This window comes from Dromaius novaehollandiae, chromosome 16 (assembly GCF_036370855.1).
Source record: "Dromaius novaehollandiae isolate bDroNov1 chromosome 16, bDroNov1.hap1, whole genome shotgun sequence".
In the NCBI taxonomy this organism is placed as follows: domain Eukaryota; kingdom Metazoa; phylum Chordata; class Aves; order Casuariiformes; family Dromaiidae; genus Dromaius; species Dromaius novaehollandiae.
The window spans coordinates 11,474,815-11,493,536 of NC_088113.1; the positions used below are offsets into that span (position 1 = coordinate 11,474,815).

General features: G+C 40.7%; 1 long non-coding RNA gene across 7 annotated transcripts in view; it reads left to right on the top strand.

Moving 5' to 3' along the window:
- Positions 1 to 18,722, top strand: part of LOC112986976 (uncharacterized) — a 276,385-nt gene that overhangs the window by 98,970 nt on the left and 158,693 nt on the right. The window lies entirely within an intron of this gene.

An 18,722-nucleotide genomic window follows, 5' to 3' on the forward strand; every position in this document is an offset into this window, starting at 1 on the left:
GTAGTATACAGAATGATATATGTATATTCTTACCCAGAAACACAGAATTTCATCTGACCAAATGTGTGAGAACGAGACTATTGCCGTTATGCATGCAAATAATTTTTTAAAAAGTGCCTCAGTCCTTTTCCATGAGTGGTATTGGTCCCACTTGCTATTTTGACAGTTAAAAAGTCAACGGTTGCCAGCAGACACAGCATAGTCAACACTTATTCTAAAAAAAATAAAAACAAAAACAGAGAAACATTCTAGCTGCTCAGTTCTGTGGCAGAGTTGGTGGGAAATGAATACAGTGCCTCCAAGTGAATCTTGGGTGTGTATGTCATTTATTCACTTGCGCATGTTTTTCAGCCTTGCTGGATGTATGTGCTATAAACATACTTTTATATGATTCTATGATCTCAAATAGCGATGCCACTTTAAGTTGTGCAGTTACTACAATTACTACAGAATTGCAACCTTCTTCTTTTGCTTCCTTCCAAGGGGTTAGTGTTTCCTTGCCTTGTCAATGGGGAGGCCTCTAACATAATGTGATTTTGTATTTTTTCCTGAAAAGGCTGATTTCAGTCAAAGTGCAAAGCAGCGAGCAAACTATCCTGCTTCTGACACAGCAAAACTTTGCCTAACAAAATTTTAATCAGCGCTTCAGTTTTCAGCATGTCTGCCAAGGAGTGACCGCTTGCTCACACGCCGGGAGGGCGCCTTGGCGGGCTGTGCAATAGCGCCCCCTGGTGAGCACCGCGCGGCGGTTTTTCCAAGAGAGGTCTAAAGCAGCACGGCAGAGGTGCGCACCACGTTTGAGGTGGCACCGTTCCTTGTGCAGACTAAGATGCCTGGAGTCGTGTGTTATGGTTGATAAATGGCAAGAAGAGTGGTTGTTGGCATGATGGGTGTCCAAAAGGTTTTAAGTAATTACTGTGTTTTTACGGATAGCTTGGCACAATGGTGCACATTTGCACCATTCCCTTTACCCTTACCACTTAAGGAAGGTGGAACTAATTTATAGCTGTTTATATACTCTTAAAGCCTTTCCAGCCCTTCCCACCAGCACATCATCATAACTGTGCGAATGCTGTGTTGCTGGATACAATTGCTCTCTTGTTAGGATCCCACATAAAGAGATGCTCAGTCAAAGAAGCAGCCAAAACTTTCAGCAAAAGCAGATAAAAGCAAGATGGCAACTCGAACCAGATGGAGTCACGCTTCTTCTGTGTATATAAGATTTCTTGTGCTGATTGTAGCCCTACCCTGCCATATGTAGGTCACTTGCTGGCAAGCTATTAATGTCTCCTAGATCTGTTATAGTTTTTGCAATGATAAATTACTTTCTTTCCTGGGAAAATGTGTGTTAAGATTAGCTGTGCATTTACCTTCCTGACAAACTCCATGCGGGCAGAGGAAAACAATTAACCTATTTAAGAGCAAATATTTTGAGGAAAAAATTGCATGGAGGAAGAGTCAAGCAGCAGTTCCCTTATATAAAGAGAGCATGTTCAGTTATGTCCAAATAGATCAGTTATTTAGACTGATGAATGGAAAAGATTTATTTAATGATAGTGGCTTTTCAAGTTATTTGAATAATTTCCTTATAGCCAAGTCAGAGCAAGTTAGAGTTGTCAAGAAAATTTCGTGGTGGGGGGGAAGTTTGTCCAAGAAAGTAAGCAGGTGAGTTCACCATCTTAAACTCAAGTGAGTGTTGTGACTATGAAGGAGGTGAGGAACTGGACAGAGGGATTGAAAGTAAAGAAGTTAAGTCCTTCTAAGGAATAGGAATGGGAATGGGAATAGGAATGGGAACTTACTGGCTACCTTCCAGGAATGGAGGCAAAATGAGGCTAGCTGAGGGAATCCAGGGATGAGGCAAATGAGACAATGGATTAAGAATCAGTTAAAATGACCCAAATATAAAAGGTTACAGGGGAGGGGAGATTTCATCTCCCTGCTTCTTGGTGGTTCGCCACATGTGGCTCTGGCACAGAATGCTGCACTGAGATGGGACTCTTATTACCAGCTTGAGAGAGAAAGAAGTTTTGTAATTCCTTTTGATTTATGTTGTCGAGTGCTTTTATTTTATGGGCCTGACAAAGACCAAAAAAGCTTTTGTAAGCTTGACTTTATCTGTGCAGCATCTTTGCCAGGCGAAGTGGAGCTGGCTTGCTTTGACATTGGCTAAGCAGCCATTCACAGGGCTGAGCACATATTTAATCTTCACTTCGACACATGCTCTGGTTATTAAAAGATGCCAGCCCAAACTTCTTGTCATTGATGTATGTATGATAGGTACTTCGGGCATTTTGCAGAAAGGAAGGAAGGTCCCTGGGAGCTTTAAGTCTACACTTCAGATATCATGTGATTAGATTACGAAGAACAAGAAGAGAAGTGAACTGATCAGGAAGGCGGTTCCAGCAATGGGTTTGCAGGGCAGTCGTTCCCATTCTGGGGGTCAGGAGAACCTGGGTACATCCAAGCTAGTGAGATGCAGGAAATACTGGAAAGCATTGCCACTTTGAAGGTGAATTCAGCTTTTCCAGAAGTGAAAGGTGCCTTTCTTGAGGAAAGATTGAGTGAAGTACCAGACGGGTGCTGCTGGAGTCTCCTGGCTCCTGCTAGTCAACACAGAGATGGACAGATCCCAGACCTGCATTACCTCCCTCCTCCTCCCATCACTTCTTTCACAGCTGACCACAGAAGCATCTTATTTGTGCAGGGATTTACGATGGTATCAAAGCTAGCAAATAAACAATGGGATCAGCTGGGGAAGAAACATCATGTGGAAGAGCAATAGAGAGTAAAAATGCATGAATAAAGAGAAAGGAAGCATTCAGAAGGGAAGGAAAGAATAAGACTGAGGATGTAGTTATTAAGAAAGCGAATGAACAGGAAAACTTGAGAACTGAGGTTTTCCCTTGATGGTACAGGAAGGCAAAATTCTACCCCTAAAAAGGGAAAATCTGTCCAAACTAGAGCTGTGTGAGTTGGTTGGCCAAAACCTCCCCTAGTAAAATGCAGATTCTGGTTGACCAAATAATTTTGTGGCTCCTTGCTGAATTGTTTTGTTCAAAGCAGAAAGTCTGAAAAAAGAAGTATGATACTTCTGAAAACAAAGTATTTCAAATTTTTAAATTAAAAAATACAACTTTAAACCCCCTATACCCAGTTTTCTTACAGTGAGTAAAAAGTTTTAAAAAGTTTGAAGTCAGCAAAAAAATTGATTCAGTGGGGGAAAAAATGGGGAGAGGCTTTAAGGGATTAATCTGAAACTAATTTTTTAATAATTGTTTTCTAGATTGGTGATGAAGTAAAAATTCAGCCATTCACCCATGTATTCAAATGACTTACCTAGTATTTGTAATGTTATAACATAGATGATTCTGGGATTTCTGAATTTGCTTTAGCACATAGGATTATTGCTCCATCTGGAGCAACATCCTGCCACTAGCTTTGCCCAGTTCATGACATTTTAGCGGAAGACAAACAAGCTGAAAAAAATCAGTTACTGTTCCCCTCTCAATTTGTGCTGAAGTACTGAAGTTAGGGAAGGGAGGGAAATGCCTTCCCGGCGCTGTAAGTGCTCCCTGGAGCATAATGCCCCTTCTGCTGCTCATTTTCTGCCGTGACTCTGCATTTATCAGTCGGTCATAACATTACCCAGCACTTTTCCCAAACCTATGGGAAATATCTGAATCAATGGCATCCTGATGACAGCAAATGTCACTATATCCATTGTGTGTTTAAAGACTGAAGTACCTAGATGCTACTGCAAGCCTAACCTGTGCTATCGAGGCATGAAAGTGAGAGAACATAAGCGTGCTGAATTCCTACCTGGTTAAGTCAGTGAGGGTGAAAGTGGGCATGTAAGGTTATTTTACACTGCTTAACTTCAGGCGTATGATTTACAAAACTAAGTTAAGAGACTAGTCTCCCTTGGGCTCTTTATGGCCTGCAGAAAGAGATAGTGCCTCCATATCTCTAACAAGAACAACACAAACCAGCTCTGTCAGATTCTTGATTCTAAAATAGTTCTCTTCTATCATTAAAGATGAATCATCTATCATTTAGTAACAGATCTAGACTCCTATAGGAGCAATACAGTTAATTTGCCAGATTTGCAGGGGATTTCCCTGCAATTGCCCTATTTCCTGCCCATTAAAAAAAGGGAAGTGCCCTTATGGGCTTTTTTTTCCCTAAAGGCCAGAACAAGGACCTAGCAATCACCTGAACCTTTGACTTTGCTACATCAGTAAAAATAGTGAAGAGAATAATAGGTGAAGAGAAATTTGTATTGTGGAAATTATCCTTCATGTGACATGGATGAACACAACACTATTGTTAGTAAATGAGATAAATTTATTGACTGCGGATAATGGAGCATGTTAGTCATTGATAAGTGTAGGCACAAGGAAGCTGTATGAGAATCTGAAAGAGTTTTTAAAAAAAGCAAAAAAACAAGTAGTCTAAAATACAAGCTTTATGGAACAGTAGAGCAGTCTTATCCTGTGACTGGTATCCTGCTGCTAGAAGCTACCTTCTGGTAGAGAGGTGCTTGGAGTTAGCCACTGTGTGTGTAAATCACTAACGAACTGTCCTCGGAAAAAATATTCCTATGCAGTAGGGTTTTTAACTGTTGACCAGTTGGGAGATAGATGCACTTGCCAATGTCTTCCTTGCTTGGGAGGGACCTATTTTTGGGACTCCCTGTTGGCTTCTTTCCCAGATTTTGGAGAGAATCCAGGTCTGGCTGGAACCTGGCCTTGCTGGCAGAAGGGAGATACATTTTCCAGTGCCACTTTCATGAGATGCAGGGGAACAGAAGCTTGTTCACTGGTGGTGCTCTTAGAAGGTGAGGCTAGTGCAGAAATACCTCTGGATTTAAAAGACTTCAGTGGCAGCTGACTTACGTTACCAGTTGCTTTGTGCAGTCTGGTAATATATTCAAAATGTTTTTGAAGCATGCAAGTGTTAAGAACAGTTTTACCTGATTAATCTAAAATTACTGAGAAGAGTCCTTAAAACAGAATAGGTTTCACTTCTTCAGTTTCAGGCAGTGGCTTCTTCCTCTGGATGAACATAATTTGTAGAAGCTGAAGAAAGCAAAATGACTTTCAAAAGTATACAGAGGATTTATATGTTTTTGCTGTTTGCCCTGGAAGGAGATTATTGTAATCAGCAGAGGATAAGTGGAACCTGGCTTGCAATTAGAAAAAAAAAAAGCCATGGTGCATTAAGAAGCAGAACTGCAAAATCAGAAAGGAGGGTGAGAATATCAGTAGGAACAATTTGCTCCCTGAATTAAAGCCATTGCTGGTGGCTATTGTAGTCCAGACCAGAGGTGCCCAGCCCTTTCAGGGACACATTTTCTCCAGCTGTGAGTAGGATCCTACACCGTGCCGCGCTCCCTCGCCACCCCACTCGTATGAATGCACCTACTGTGTACACACACCACAGTTGGTCTGTTGCTTCCTGGAGCAGCTAGATATGCGCTGTACAGCTCAGCTGCGAAACGACTGTGTCGGGTCCAGAATAGAAAGCTGCCAGATACAGGCATCTGCAGCCAAAGGATTTCTTCAGCCCGCAGTTGAGGAACAGTCCTAGAAGGCCTCTTGGAGGGACAGGTTGAATTGATCCTATCGGTGGGCTGTATTTGGTCTGCAGACTGTGTGTCAGCCCTGTCTCATTCAAATCAGTTAAGATATTTAGAGACATTCTACCACGGTATTTACTTCATTTATATTGCTTTCTCTATATTCCTTACTACACCTAAGTGGGAGATTTGCTCATATTTTCAATTTTACTCCAAGATCTTTGTTTGACAAAAGACTAGCTAGCCTCTAAACTTCGGAGAATTATGCTCATGTTTTTTGTGGTGCTGACACTCTCAGACTTAGGAGCTTAACTTCACAGTTAGGCATTCAGATAAAATTCACGTGTTTTTACTTCCAAACCCCTGCTGATTGGTAAACTGAGATTGTTCAGTGTTAGCAGAAGGTCCTTGAAAAGCCTAGTCACTTCTAAAAATAATATTTACATTCCTGGTATGCAGATATGGCATTAGGTGCTTAACCTTCTTTATCCAAATTTGAACATACTGGCTTAAACCAGCTTGCTTTATTTCTCTCAGCTCTTCCTACTGACTCAGTTTTATCTTTCTAAATAAACATTGCTCTAAGGTATAAAAATGTTGTATCATATAGGAGAGCCTCTATACATGTAAAAATAATCCTGTTAGTGTACTGTACGAATCTGAAGGCAAACTGCAATTATACTCTGAAGGACTGTGGAAATTTTCCCTGCATATTTTACATAAACAAGTCCATTTGTTCATTCAATAAACCTGGAGCACTTCAAAGCAACTGTTTACATTAAGGATGAAACAGAAAATTTGGGTTGGCAGAATTCCATGCTCATACCCCGAGAGTTGTCAAGCAGATACATAAACATTAGGGAGCTAATATATTCATCCTAAAGGGACAACTCAAGCCAAAAGCATAATTTTTGGATGGAACATCCTGATGTGTTAGTGCGTACGCTCCTATTAGTGGAAACAAAATGACCAGTGTTGGCTGGCAAATCTGTTTTGGAAGACATGCCTTAAAAATTCGACACAAGCAGGTATTCGGGAAGGGCTCCTCCTCACAATACCGTAGGTGGAAGGATTTAGGCTGCTCATTGCCATTTTGCTTTCAGAACTATAGTGAGAAATTTGGGGTCACAGAGTCTGAAAATGTTGGGCGGTCAAGTTTGGGAGGAGGAAAGAGTTTCTAAATGAGAGCAGGGCTGGTGTTTCTTGTATTATACTGCAGGAACACTGGCCTTTCTCGTGAGTCCCTGGGAAAACAAAACCAAGCTAGAGGGTGAAACTAGGTAAATACTGTAAAGCTGTATTCATGGATATTTGTTCAAATGCAGCCAGTTCAGCCACACTCACATTGTTTTTTTCCTTTTATTTTTCATTGCACCTTCATGTATATGGGCTTTTGTTCATCCCGATTTCTGAGAAAAGCTGTATGTGTATATTCATATATTCATATATTACATATATATGTGTATATGTGTGTGTGTATATATATGTATATACACATATATTACATATATGTGTGTATATGTATATATTACGTAAGTATGAATATATTCATATATACATATAGGCAGATACACACAGGCACACACATACACATAGAGGCAGTTGCGAAAAAGGTTCTAGTTACCCATTTACGGCATGAGGGACACAATAACTGACCATGTAATTTGCAGGTAGTTTCACAAACTGCTGAATAGTCAAAATCAAGTAAGAAGCAATGGTTTTTCAAATACTCGCAGACTGTAATATATTTCTGAATAAAATTATACATAACCAACAGCTTCATAAATACCAAAGTCTGTTTGCAGACAATGATAAACAAATGTTTTAAGCATGTCATACATAGTTTATTGCAAGTAAGAAAACCCCATATCTAACTGGAAGATTTGCTCTGTGCTTTTCTCTTGTATGTGTAAGAGAGTGAGGAGATTAATTGCAGGGGACCGTATTTGCCAGCAGAAGAGAAATCCTCTGCAGGAAGAGGGCTGACTGTATGAAGGACTGTCACTAGCTGTAGAGCTGTTTCCTAGGAGCTCTTTAACCGAATCTTTTCATAGGATCCCTCTTTTAGGGAGTTCCTCTTTGTGGGGGAGTATCTTTGAAAAAAGAAACTGCAGACTGACATTTAGATGGTACTCTGCTTATTTTAGAAGCTAATGCGACAGGCTAAAGCCTTCTCTGTCCTTCTCTGACACTGACTGAGAAGCCTCTGTGAGGACAGGGAAACGTGTCCTCGGGATTGTGAGGAGCCAGTTTTTTTCCTCGCTGGCTCTGCTGGTATCGCAGAGAGAGCAGCCCCCTGCCTTGAGCATCTACATTGGGTCCCTAATGTTAGCCAGCTGTGAATGCTTCTCAAGAACAGAAGTAGTTAAGAAATACAGAACTGTGGTCTTGTCTCTTTTACTGAGTCAATGTGAAAATCATAAATTTGTTATTGGTGCAGCATTTCTTGCCTTTTGTCTCCTAGAGGTTTTGAAGTGCTTGAGATTAATTGTGTTGTTTCTATTCTATCAGGATGGCTAATGGATCATCTCTAGTTTCAGCTTTAATAACGGCAGCGGCTTTTAGACACTGTAGCTGCTTCGTGGGGTAGTGAAGGAAGAAAAAGAGGAGGAAAAAAGTTGGATTTCTGACCAAGTGATAAATACATCATGATGTATCAGTTATATTCATTATAGTGCAATTTTTATACAAATATTTTAAAAATTTCTTTATATATTTCTGGTTTTGGATCCTAAGTACTTTGCCTCCTAAGCAATAAAGGGGGGGTGTAGGGGAGGTTCTGCCCAGCTAACAGTAAAGGCTAAGAGTTGTCACAAGCATTATTACTGCTGGTGACAGGCACTGGTGATATGGCACTTTTTCTCAGCTAACAGAATGATACTCGTGCGAGCATCTGTGCATAGACCAGGCCGTGGCGAAGCTGAGTTACCTATCAAACCTTGTTGAGAACAATCTGTTTAAATAATGTGGTTTGCAGCCTGATCCTGTCTTTCCAGATTCCAGTTGAAGCAGTGCAAGCATATACTAAAATAGCCATTAAAGAAAAAAAGCTACTAGGACTTTTGGAAGCTGAGCTGTTGTCATCTGTTACGAAGCCAGCTAAGCTGACGTTCCACTAGTCCTTCTTCCTCTCTTCCCAATGTAGGCAATACTTCAGGGGCCTGAGAGAGAGACCAAACCTCCAGCTGCCTGTAATTTGAAGAACCTGTAAGGTTTATTAAGTTATGGTGAAGGCCAACACATCCCCTGCTTGCCCAGGGGAGCAGGAGGGGGGTGCAGAGTTGAGCACAGTTTAGGCTCTGGCTTTTATGTTGCTATAGCCTGTCTTAGGTCTTGTTTATTCAAGCAGTGAAAGAAAACAAGGTAGTCCCTGTTCAATACAGATAATTGATCCTGGGTTGGGGTAAGGAAGTGAACTAGTAATCTTCTGAAGTCTTCTAGCTATATATTCCACAGACAGTCTTCCAGTGACTACATTTTTCAAATCTAGACCAGAATGATAACTTTCAATTCATGGTGCCTCCTAGTGCTGAAAGGCAAGGGTTCAGACTGATTGAATCAGCATATAAAACTCCCCAAATTTGGTTTCTCATAATCCAAATCTCTACAAACACCAAAAATAATAATAAAAAAATCACACCTTAAATTGTGGAAAGGAATAGAGAAAGAATGAAAGCAGAATAAGGTGATATGAGGTTATTTCTCTGCTTGTGAACTCCAAAGGCGAACTCACTGGCTGCTTGCTCCCCGTGGGCTGGGTCAGTCAGAGAAGCTCTTCAGAAAGAATGAGAACATCAGTATGAGAGAGGTGGCTAGATTAACTTCTCAGTCATTCCGTACACTTCTTTATAGTCTGTTGTGATGCAAGGTTTTTAAAAGGACATTAAGAAAAAGTTGGCAATGGGGGCAGGAGGGGAAAGAGCGAGAGAAAGAAGATTGTAATTCAAACCGTCTGGCTGGCTGTTTTCCTGAAGCTGTGGTGCAGTGCCAAAAATGCTTGCGCGCAGACTTCAGCTGTAATTTTGATCACTCTCACCTCTGATAAATTTCAAGCCAAGAGGTGGAGACGGTAGAGCATCCATGCTGTCAGGAATGCTGGCATTCTCCTCGGTCTTGGGAGCAGGATCCACCTGCCAGGCACTGATTGATTGAACCATCTGGCTCTGCATTATAGCTGCAAGAATGGAAAACTTGCATGAAACCAGATAGGCGTCATCTGTGCAAAGCACTCATTGGATTCAAAATTGCTACATTAACATTAAAAATGGCATGGAAAAAATGACCGATTTGTTATATCTGATATCATCCAAATGATCGTCTTCAGTGAGACATAGTTATAGAGGAAATTCATGTCTGATTAGAAAATTAACCACAGTCATTAGATATTAGAGAGAGAAAAGCTCTATCCCATCACTGGTAAACAAACAGTGCATTGATCTCTAATTGCTGGTGCATATCAGTCCTTTCTCTTATGTGACAGGATATTAGAGGAGAGATGTAAATTTAAGAAGTAATATTTTTAAGGTAATGTAATTTCCTAATAGACAGGTCAGGAAAAAGAGTGAATTAGTTCAGTTTAGGTTTCTCTGTGCTTGTTGAGGCACCTTGGCACACAGGCAAGGTCAGGGATTGCTCTGACACTAGTAGTGTTTATCTCTAGGTGGGGTATTTACTATACCCTCTATTCTTTGCCAAGCCACTCAAGGAGCTCTTACCTGTTTTGTTACATAAAATTAAATAAAATATCTTTTCAGACCCTAAAGTATGAAACAGGCAATTCTGATTCTTTGTGCCTCTTGCAGCAAAATTTTTTCTGCAGGACTTCTTCCTTCACCACCTGCCTGCAATGCCTTAGCATCACCCAGCTTCCGCAAGCAGTGAAAGACAACAGCAGCTGATGAGGAGTGTGAAGCTTTGGAGCCTCTAAGCCTCTCCTCTCCCCAGCACTGCAGGAAAATTACTTTCGTTGTATCACTGTTTTCCCAGGTCAAAAGCAGAGCAGAAATTGGACAGAAATATTACAGTGAAAATAGTGGATTCTTATTTCTAGTGCTCTACCAATGAAACATTAGGAATGCTACAGGATCTGATTAGGGATTTATTTGAATCTGTTGCATATCATATTAGCTAATAGTAGCTAATAATGTGAGCTGGATTACAATATCTGGAAGTACTCGTGATTCTCCATTCATGAAGAACACCCCCAGAAGTTGTCTTAAAAATGCATTTCAAAGTTCTGCATATACGTAGGGAAAATCCAGCATGGATAGATATTACTTTTTCTTTTGAGTCCTTTAATATTTAAAGTGCATAACTCAGCATGCCTTGCAGTCTTTAGGATTTATATACTTATTTAGATTTGCTTAGATTCACAGGGCCAAATGCAGAGGTGTTACTTGAATTCCTTAACAACTAACCTCAGGCTTTCATATTTAATAATACAGCTCCCCGATAGTACATTCACTCTGTTGCTGTTTAGATACATCTAATTAAACATGCAATGTTAGAAGAATGTGATTTGTTGCAAGAAAGAACACTAAAATCAGGAAGTGCCAGTTTATTCATGATCAGTGTAGTCTCAATACAGGCTTTGGCTCTTCTGCTTGTTCCCTGAATTGCAAAGGTCCTGTGGAATAAATATCATACTCTGATGTGATTAAGGACTGTTTCATAATCCACAAGCTCAACGGTGCAGGACTGATTGTGCAGACAACTATACATCTGGCAGGTGCTAATGTTCTAGGGCTTGACTTTGCAATAGCATTAATGTCCTTTCAGGTAGTGTCTGCATATGTGTGGGTATGTGTGTGTGTACATACTCCTGAGATTAAAAGAACAACCTGCATGATGCTCAGTCCCATACTACACAAACAGCAGGGTTTTATCTGGAAAATCCGTAAGCATGGACCAGATAGGTGCCGTGTGAGCTGCAGGACTAGCATTAGGCAGTTGCAGAAGATCGCTGTTTATTGCGAAGCAGAGGGATCAGCCCTGGATCTCAGGAGGTATCATGAGCAGTTCAGCCTCATGTTTTTCTCTCTCTTTAGTTCATGGCACCACGTGTTTTTCCAGGCAATGGTCATAAAAATCTCTCTGATCTTTATCTCCCTGCTCAGGATGTAGCGGCCAGGGAATGGGATGCTTAGAAGGGGCTCTCCGTGGTGAGGCTGTGTGCTGGTCCAGGCTGGCTGTTACACACTGCCCCTGCCCTGTGCCTGCCCGGCAGCACCGTGGCTTCCCCTGTGCAGGTGGTGCTGACACTGCTTTAGTGATAGAACCGTCTGGAAATAAAATGATCCGTGATTTTGGTACGTGGCCAAACATCCTCTGAGGAGGAAGAGGGAGAGAAAGGTAGCTAAGTCAGAATGAAGTTTCAAGAAACACAGGAGTGACGTTTTTGCTGCAGACGTTGTGTGTGTAGGTGAGAGAAATCCTGTAGAACTGGAAGCCTTAACAGCTCCTCCAAAATAACTATTAGACTGTGGTGAATGTCTGCCTTTCTGTGCCTCTGCACTGTGCGTGTCACACCCACGTGCGCTGTCAGCCCTGGCTGTGTGGTGCCTCGCCGCGTCCATCAAGCTGGTGCTGGGAAGCTGCCACGTGTCTTCCCGCTGCAGGCAGGCTGCTCCCTCTCACCTGGAGACCATGGAGGCAGCGGCTCCCTGCCCCGGGGCGTATCTTGGTTCTCGGGGGCTCCAGGAGGAGGTGGCTCCCTGCCCCGGGGCGTATCTTGGTTCTCGGGGGCTCCAGGAGGAGGTGGCTCCCTGCCCCGGGGCGTATCTTGGTTCTCGGGGGCTCCGGGTGTCGAGCAAGGAGAGCTGAGCTGGGCCTGCTGCAAGCAAGGCACAGGGTCAGGCCAGGAGGGAAAGAGCAGCTGCACTATGTGCAATGGGATTATAACCTTGGGAGCCACGCGTAGGAGGACCAAGGTACTTGGTCTATGGATGGCACAGATGACCATTTTTGAGGAAATATTTTTAAGTCAGGGAAGTGGGGATTTGTAAACACACCTACCTAACGTGACAGGGATAACTTTTGTGAGAGGAGCGTCTTTGTAGAACAGAATTAGTGTGTGGAAAGAACGTGGAGCGTGGGGCATTTGCTGGTAAAGAGAAGAGAAACTGGAAACTTAGTTGGAGAGGCAAGGAAAATGAAAAATTTTGCAGGTATGGGTGACAAGGAAGATGCAACATGCAGCCGCAGTGGGTGAGGGGGATGGATTAGTCACAATCTGCATATTTCTCCCCATGTCTGCTTCTCCTCTCTTCATCATCCTGAGCTTTGCTACGCTGATACCTGCCGCTACAGAGAGCACCCTGAACCTGGCGTATCCCGGTTTATAAAAGCTTCTTTATATTGATGCTTTGAGCACTATGGTTATCCCAGCAGGGTCCATATCCAGAATGAAATTAATTTATAAGTGGTTTCTGAATGCAGAAAAAAATGCTCCAAGTTATTTATTTTAGTTGTAGCCTAATACCAGTTGTTTATTTCTACTGGACCCATTACATTGTAAATGTTATTTGCCCTAGTGCAACTGTAATGTAAACCTATAAACCTTGATTTTATTATACCGAGTTTACTTCTCTGGATAGAAAATAATAGACTCTCCCAGCAAAATTCACCTCTTAATCTACATGTCTGATCTTGAATCTGGTATTATTATCTCTTTATCATGCCTCTCTCTCTCATGGGAGAAAACTGTAAGCAAGATTCACAATGAAGTTATGGGAGAATTACATTTTTAGTTATTATTGAATCTTATTTATTACATTCTGAACACTGATGGGGTATTTGGCATTGCCCAGATGCATTTTAGGGAGCTCTGGTCTGAATTTAGCAGCATCAAGTGACAGTTATGGGCCTGTATGTGGGAATATAAACATATGAAGAGGCAAAAGATACAGAAGAGCTGAAAAAGGAAGCAAGTATCTTTATCCTATGTATTTCTGTATGGAACTAGTTGAATAATACTAGAAACTCTAGCTTTTTTAATTAAGCAATGTCTTATCTGAAATATATGAAAAGAAGCTCTTGACTCTAGCTGTTGCTGCACTATTGAATTTCTTCTTCCCTTTCATCCATTTTGTAACTGACAGTAACTGAACAGGCCTTTTGGTATCTTTGTCTGAATGTACATCTAGATGATTAATATGATGAGAGTCTATATGCCTTTTATCTATCCTCTAACAGACATGTTTTGGACTCTGCTTAACTTTTGCTAACGTTGTTGCCAGCAATAACTATTAAACATTATTTCCTTAATGTCAGAATCTAATCAAGATAAGATGACATGTAGATTTACAGTAAACATTTTACTGGGAATCTGTCTTTTTGCTAGCAGCACAGTTGAGAGGAGCACTTCCCAAACAAAGTGACATCCTCTGCAGCTAGGTTCAGCGAAAGAAAGGGAGTGAAAGGTATTCTTGAAAAGAGGTGATCTTGATGTTCTTCAGCCTCCCCTCTTGGCCCAGCATCGGATTAAAGCGGTGGTGCACAGCATCATTTGAGCAGGCAAAGCAGCGATCCCTGCTAATTGATAGATGTACTTGTTTGAAGGCTGCCAGTGAACTGAGGTGCTTTTACAGACGTGCAGTGTCTGCAGATTTGCATGGGCTCTTGGCAATTAAATGGTGTGAGCTCATTCCACACCTCCAATAACAGTTTACTTGAACAAATTTACTTGAACAGCTTTACTTTGCATGGTTTTAATTATTTCTGAGTGTATATATCTCCTCTTCCCATCACTAGAAAATCCCCGTGAGAGTTTGATTCATTTTGCTCGGGATAAATGTGCAGTATAGTTAAATAAAAGGATTTGGCTGTCAGACTGTCAATAGGAAAAGAAAAGTAGAGCAATGGAAGGAAAATATATTAACGTAAAAAGAATCTTTTTCTCTGGCATTTGCTGCTTTCTAAATACAATCTTAATCTGACGTACGTGTGTGTGTTATACCCATGAAATACACGTGAACTCATTTAGTAAGGAAAGGAGAGGAGAGCCTTCCTTCAGCTGGTGATTAGTTTATTACAGTCAGCCCTTGTAGTTTGTATTCTTTTGAATTAAGACTATCCAGAGGCTCTTCTTACTCATTAAAATTTGATTCAAACACACTGCAACCTAACAAAAGATTTTCAATAATATTAATGAGCTTCAGGTCTGAACTTTATGTTTTATAGTCTTTTGAAGGCTTATTGAAGTTGGTGGTGAGTTTTCCAGGTCTTTTTATGCATTCATGAGAGGAAACTAGAAGCCAGCAGCAGTGACCAGAATTCCGTATCGCTGTGTTGATATCAACAGCAAGCCTGATATTTAAATAGGGGAATTGATGAAAAACCAGGACTGCCTTGCAGAGTGCTGTGAGCTTGTTCTCCAGAAAAAAATTGATGAAGGTTGCCAGAACACTCATCTGTTTGAATGTTTCCATTTGCATTCAAAGAAAGTTTTGTGCAATACTGAAAACAGAATACACTTTAAAATATGTATAGGAACACCTGCCTGTGTTTTCATAAAGATCTAGCAGATACGTATTTTGAAAACGTTACTGCATATGCGAAAAGTAGTGGTGTTTAAATGAGGATATGAGGTTGTATCCAAAATGTCATAGCATCACGTGGTGGCAACGATGCTAACATACTAAATAAAATTTTATTTGGTTGGATCAGACTTCATGCCCTTCATTGCAGCTGCGTCTAGTCACATCACTGGAACTGTAGTAGGTGACCAGAGTGGCCAGTGAGACGGCGGGAGTAATGAGTGCTGTAGAGCTCTGAACGATTCAAGCAAGTCCTAACTGAACTGGAACTGTATGAACTCTTTCCAGTGAACCACCTTCCTGACAACGTTAGCCCTTTTTCTGCTTTTGAGAGTAGACCATGAACTTGTTTGTGATTCATTCTAATGCAGTGTACTTGAACAAATTTTGGACTACAGTTATGCATTATGTAGCTGCACAATCTGTAATTGGTCATCTAAGATGCAAATTAGTCTTTGGACTACCTAAGTTTAACAAATAGCTTTTGCTATTTGAAGAATAACTGTTGAGTGATCCTACAGATGAATAATAAAATCTTTTCAGCATGGGCATGTGTGAAGCTATATAATTACTTACAGCTTTTCTTTTCCACAAATATTCTTGCAAGCAAGAGAGAATGTTCACAGATGCGTTTTTGTTTCATTTTCACCATACTAGACTGAAACATATTTACACGAAACAGTAAAGTCTTTCATTATTTACAAGAATGCAGATTTGTTTTCTAACAGTTTGTGAAAGGGAAAACAGATGAAATTTGGTAGACAAGTTATTGCAAAAAATTTAGGCAGTTCATACAAGAAGGATCAAACTGCAGTGATAGTATTACCTTTAAATGAGTGGCTTCTTAAAACCACTCTGTGTGGTTTTGTCATATAGAAAAGTTACTGTTTTCTACTCTAGTTTGTCTCTTGATTTTTATACAGTCAGTTATCACCCCATCCCCATCACAACAGCTAAACAGGTACTCTTATAAAGGGAATTGTAAACTAACCTACGTAAAGTATTCATGAAAAAATTGTTCAGCCTCTTACTTGATATGAAACTCATATATGTCATCTATGAAAAAAATGGTGAGTTCCTAATCTGTATGACAGTTTTTTATTAGCGCTTTTATAAGCCATTTAGTTTCATCAGGACCAGTTTCTAGTAATGTCAGATTAATGTGCCGTTCTTGAGAAAATTCCAAAACGCTGCCAGCTGCCGCTTGCTTTGAAATGATGCAGAACATTAGCTCCCTCGCCTACATTTAGATCCTCTGGCATAACTTCATTCCTGACCTTTCTTGGTTTCTACACCATTTAAACTGTAAGGTGAATCATGGAAACATACATTACACTCAGTGTCAGTCAATGTGCAGTCTGATGCATGGATATGCAGACCTGCCAGGTGAGGTCCGGCTGGCGACGTGACAAACTATCCAGAGCAGAAATCACTTGGATGGAAGAGAGAAGGTTGTATTATTGTGCCTTTGTGGCCCAGTTGGCGTAGATAGTTCCAGTAGGAATGCCCCCCTGACTCCTAAGTTGACTTCTGAGAACTACAGTGGAGATCTTATATATGTCTGTATGTATACATACCCACACATATATACATGTGTATACAAGAAAGAGGAAAACTGTTATTAACATGAACATGCCTTAGCTCTTCACAACTGAAAGATGCTTCTATGTATCAGTGTATCATGAAAAAGAGATGTTACATTTGAGAGAGAGAAAAATTACCAGCTGCTCTGAATTTTCTTCCTGATTTAACTATGAATTATATTTTCTTGGCCCATCTGAGAAAATCCTGTCCTTGGTATAAAACCCTTCTGTAATTTCTGTTCAGTACTGATACAAAAGCAGTTCTTCCCTCTTCTAAATATGTCTATTTCTGCCTTTTTATGCCACAATATTGTGTGATGGAGAAAACATTATCTGGCACAGAGCAATTTACCTGTGAGAACTTCCATTATAATGAGACACAATGCAGTGTCGCTGCAGAATTACTCAAAATTGTTCATAAATAAGATGCAAGAATAGACATCAAAAAGTCGGTTTAGGAGAGGTACCACTGCCATTTGTTTCACCTCTCCTGTTTTACTGTAGAAGGAAATGCATATAATATAGGATTTTAGCACACTTCCCCTTTCCCCTCCCCGCAACACGGAAGTTGTGGGAACAAAATGGAAAGTATATAAAGTACTTCCCTGAATTGACTTATTGGAGTTAATGTCCAATGCTCATAATATTTTTCCTTGGCTTTTAAAGCAGATGAGCTGAATGATGCTTTTCTTAGAGTTTCTTTCGTGGTTTGCATGGGGTTTATTTCACTTCAGAAGGGACGGCCTCGTTCCTGTTCTGCCGAGAGCCATTTGTGGAGGCTTCCAGCCGCTGGGCTTATCCCATAAGCAGAAGAGTCCACAAGCAGAAACCTTCCAAAATTACATTTAGCTAACAATGAAGCCAAAGCAACGTGTTTTGCTCAAGAAGGGAGACATATTATAAAAGAAGTCTGCACAGAGATAAATACAAATATTTTATAAGAGTGCAGAGCACCGCCCACGTTAGATATTTCACCGGCAAAGCTCACAGCTGTGGAGAGCAGAACAAGGACAAATGCTGCAGAAACGGTGAAAGTGGGTACAATACCTTTCAGCTTCATTAGCTCACTTCAGACCTGAATTTATTCTTAAGCCTTTAAAAGCTCTTCAGTATTGATCTTTTCTTACTCTGTAGTTTGCTATGCTTTTTCTTCCTTGTACTTTAGAGAACAAAGAGGGAAGCTGATGACCTAGATTCGGCTCTTGGATTTACCACAGACTACCTGTGTCATATTTGACATATTGAGGCAAATAGTCTCTTTATGCTGTAATATAAAATTAAGAAAATATTTTTCTACCTGCCTTAGAAGTTTTAGAATAAATTCCTTAGTGCTTGTGATGCTCTTCATTTTGGTCAGCACCACAGAAAATAACCGTAACCTCACTAAAAGTTTGCAATGGCAATAAATAATGGATGTCACATCTTTAAACTTTGGCGAAACAAGGTTATGCATCTACACACAGGAAAACCTCATTTGTGCATGCAACTTACAGTCATCTGTCCCCCTTGCTACAAGATGCTTGGAGGCAAAGTAGTTTTTAAAATGACTGGAGAAATTGATGGAAGAAAAATCTGCTGAAAGATATTAAATATCAAGATACTGGTTCTCACTCAGGGTGTCCATAGACTGTAAATTGCTGCAAGCTAGGAGAAAAATTTGAGAAAGTATCTTGTAAGCTTCCCGCAGTCTTCACTGCTAACCCTTTGGTCTGACCCAGGGCAGCCATTCCTACATTCTTTAAGCTTTGTGATCTTAGTTTTAATATTCCTCTGGCTGTATCTGAACAAAGATCAGTGTTACTGCCTTCTCTTGAGCATGTGTGGATATCCAAAGCACTAGGTTCTCCTATAGTATCCTGTAGTCTTTCCTTTTTATATCATAATATGACCAGACACATGTCAGTACGAAGTCCATCAGAAAAAGCTGCAATTAGACTTCACAAATGATATGCGTTGCTTCTGCTGTGCCACAGTTTCATCTCAGAGTCTAAATTGCTGGCACTTTGAAGTGAAGTCTGTGGA